General features: G+C 41.8%; 1 pseudogene; it reads left to right on the top strand.

Annotated features, from left to right (window-relative positions):
* The first annotated feature begins 2,632 nt into the window (after positions 1–2,632).
* Positions 2,633–3,902, top strand: LOC124975505 (olfactory receptor 13A1-like; annotated as a pseudogene).
* Positions 3,903–4,130: the final 228 nt, after the last annotated feature.

The raw sequence follows: 4,130 nt of genomic DNA, 5'->3' as shown, positions 1-4,130 counted from the left end.
TATCATTAATATAAATATTATTAAGTAGTTCTCTAGAGGTTAAGAGGCTCATCCAAAATCACTCAACCTTTAGTTTTCAAGATGAATTTTGACACTGGGACTGTAAAGATTCTGAAGCCCATGGTGCCACCATAGTGTGGTCAGGACTCCTGAATGTGACAGAGGCTTAGGAGGCACAGTGCTCACTTTCCTCAGGGAATCAGGGATGGTGTGGCTGAGGAGATTGAATTGATCTGGGTGGATTTGCACACAGAAGGAAGATACAGGCATAGGTGAAGGGAAGAAGGCAGGAGGTAAGGAAGCTGAAGTTTGAGTGAGGTCCAGCAGGGGGCAGCTCTGTGAGCAGAAATGGGTTTTGCCAAGGAGCTCAGGAGTGGTTGCAGCTGGCCCTTCATTTCCATGGAAGGCAGTCAGGAATCTAGCTTCTGGTCCATCACTCTCTCCTCAGTCCCTTGGTGTGAACACATTTTCCTGAGCACCAGAGTCCTGCTGTGGTTACTCTGAGCTGGGACAATTGTGGTCCTGTGTCTCCCCACAGAAGCCTACACCCTTTTGCCACACATTGGATCAAAGCTTCAACTGGCCTTTGGATGAACACGCATGTCAGCCAAGTTCCCAGCAAATAGGGACTTAAAATTTAATTGCTCCTTCAGGGTCTACTTAGAGTATTGGCTGTGAACATCTCTCCCAAGTGACCCACAGACAGGGAGAGATGTTGCTAAAGATAAGTCCAAATTCCATGACAAGATCAGCTTAAATATGGGAAGGAAGCTGTATCTGTCTAGACGGTGTCACAGGTTGTACACACTGACACCTCCATTGTGGTTGACAGAGAGAGGAAAGCCATATACGAGATCTATTAGCTCCACAAAGGTGAAATAAATTTTTCAAGATAGTTGTGAATATTCTGTGGAGGGTTCATTTTATTTGGTATTATAAAAATAGGAAAGGTTCAACTTGTAACTCTGTCTGCTTAGAAAGGGCCCTGAACTGTAAAGTAGACCTGCTGGTTTTATTTTGGTAATCTAGAGCCAGGAATATTTGAATATTTTCTGTGGCTATTACCTTGATAAAGGAAACAACAAGAACAAATGGGATTCTAAAACTGCCTGAAATTTGGGGTTTTAATTCCATAGCTCAACTCTAAGAATAATCATATAAATTCTTAATTGCTATTTCTTTTTCTTCGTCATTTTTTTTAATATATTTCGAGAGTTGGTAATAGAGAGGCAATTGACAAATTACACAACAAATAACGTTGGACTGAAATGACAAACCTTGGGATTAGATACTACCTTTGTCACAATACTCTGGGTGACCACTTAGATTCGCTTTGACTTTTTAATAAGCAGGTTGGACAAGTCATCTTGAAAATGTCTTTCAGATCTAATGATGCATGTTTGAAATTTTGTCCGGTTTTGAGTTTGTTTTCTGTTCTCAGAATATATTTACATTAGAAATATCTATCTTCGTTTATAATGAATAGGCACTGGATTTTATATGGTTCTTGTGGAATTACTTGCATCCCTTTAGAGATAAAAATAATGAAGAAGTCAAATTTTTCTTTATTAATTATATACGTAGAAACAGTAATAATTGTACAGTTCTGCATTTATGGAGTTATGGAAAATAAATAGGAAGTAAGATAAAATTCCATGAAATATAAATTGCAGTTCACGTAAAATTCAATCTATGTTTTGGAAAACCTCAATAAATGAACATTTGAACTTCAGAGATTTTCGGTGCACCTATTGTTTTTCTTAAGTGATGGAAATATTCTGTGATATACTTTTATTTTCTAGGAAATTTGACCACCAAAATGTTTGATAAAAATAGAAAATAACCACTGTTTTAATTCCTATTGACTTGTCTCTGGGCATCATTGTGTTGTTTCACTTGAACAGGTGTGTATTATTGTTTGAGTGTTATTGATTGCTATCTAAATTCTTTTTCTTTCCTTTCAGATCCCTGGTAACAATTGGTGATGCTTGATGAGAATTAAAGCCATCAGAACATCCTGGGATGTTCTTACTTTCAGAGAAGAAATGACTGGCTGAGGTCCAAAAGGGACTTCATGGTCATCCTCATGGAAGGAGCCTTGGTGTCCTGACACTTTGACCTCACTATTGACCAGTTGGAGGAGGAGACCATCTACCTAGCCTGGAAATCACAGTGAGTGGATAGCTATCTGAGGGTTAATTTGTTTCCTGAATGTGAATGGGTTTGTGGAAATTTTACTGTAACACACACCAGTTGAAATCCTTCATTCATGTAGCAGGTCCGTTTAGATGTTTTTTCCTAAACTCACTCTACAGCTGAGTTAAGAGAAAACACTGGGTTGAAGCTTCCTGTGTATCATAGGTTTTCTTTGTGCCTAGTGATGACATGTGGCAGACATGACCCACGACTGCTCTCTAAGTGTTGGGGTTGGATGCATTTTCCTCCTCCAGACTCAACTTCAGCACTACAGCTCTGGTGTGCCTGTAACATGTGATGTTGGAGTGGACCATGATGACTGGAGAGTCAGGTGCTTAACACCCTGGGGGGATATTAGTGGGAAGTGGAGGAGCATGAGTGGGGTCAAGCCAAGTCTTCCTTAGTAACCTAACTCAGCTGTTCAGCCTCACTGTGATCCCTGGTGATAAGCAGGAATCAATCCCTAGGTCTTCAGGAAGGATCAAATAAAGTTAGTTCTTTCTCTACATCCCTAAGTCAAACTGGGTATAAGTAAGTATTCAGGATTGTTTGTGTTTGTTTGCCAAACAAAAATGAAATCATCTAAACAAGACCGTGTTTATTTTTTCTCACCAAAATACTTGAGCTCTCCTGAAACCTTGCTCCTGGGAAGACATACAGACGGGACTTTGGTATTTTCATTAGTTGTTCTAGGTCATAATAAGTTTATGTTTTTCTATTAAAAGAACAGTTTTCACCTCAATAAGGAGTGATGTAACACAAATCATAGGTGAATATTTCTATAAGCCTCTTACTATTTTAGTTCTAAAAGTCCTGCAGGTCTTTTCAGAGCACCCAGAACACCACATGCTCTTATTCAGTTGTTTTCTCTCCCCCTACTCAGTGGCCCTCACAGGGAACGTCCTCATCATCTTGACCATCACCTTCAACCCTGGACTCCATACCCCCATGTACTTTTTCCTATTCAACTGGCTACTATGGACATTATCTGTACCTCCTCCATCACGCCTAAGGCACTGGAGGGTCTGGTGTCAGGGAAGAGTTTCATATCCTATGGGGACTGCATGGCACAGCTCTATTTCCTCACATGGTCTGCATCCTCAGAGCTGCTGCTCCTCACTGTCATGGCCTATGACCGGTACGCAGCCATCTGCCACCCACTGCATTACAGCACCATGATGAGCAAGGCATTCTGCAGCATGCTGGCCACCGGAGTGTGGGTGCTCTGTGCCTTCAACTCAGCAATCCTCACAGGGCTGATGCTGCGTTTGAATTTCTGTGGCCCTAATGTCATTACCCATTTCTTCTGTGAGGCTCCTCCTCTGCTGCTTCTCTCCTGCAGCTCCACCTATGTGAACAGTGTCATGATTGTCCTGGCTGATGTATTTTATGACATACTAAACTTCCTCATGACCCTCGTGTCCTATGGGTTCATCATTTCTAGCATCCTGAAGATGAGGACTTCAGAGGGGAAACAGAAAGCCTTCTCCACCTGCTCCTCCCACCTCATTGTGGTGTGCATGTATTACACTGCTGTCTTCTATGCCTACATAAGCCCTGTCTCCAGCTACAGTGCAGAGAAGAGCAAGGTGGCTGGTGTGCTATACACTATGTTGAGTCCTACCCTCAACCCTCTCATCTATACTTTGAGAAACAAGGAGGTCAAAGCAGCTCTTGCCAAGTTCTTCCCCTTCTTCAGAAGTTAATTTGTGTTTTCAGCAGCTCTTCTTCTTGGAGACTATAGTTTTATTGGGAACTGACCTTCCTTTGGGGTGTCTGATGAGCAAGTTTCTGGAATGCAGTTAAGTAAGTCTGTCTCCTCCATCCCAGTAAAATGTCTGCATGGGTGGGCTTGGAATTCTGTTGTCCTTAGATTGGCTGATGGAAGATTGTGGCTGGGTTTGAGCCCACAAATTTGTGAGGGGTCTCATGGT

Source organism: Sciurus carolinensis, unplaced genomic scaffold, assembly GCF_902686445.1.
Source record: "Sciurus carolinensis unplaced genomic scaffold, mSciCar1.2, whole genome shotgun sequence".
NCBI lineage: Eukaryota > Metazoa > Chordata > Mammalia > Rodentia > Sciuridae > Sciurus > Sciurus carolinensis.
Note: the sequence above shows the minus strand (reverse complement) of the source record. Positions and strands in the feature narration are given on the sequence as shown.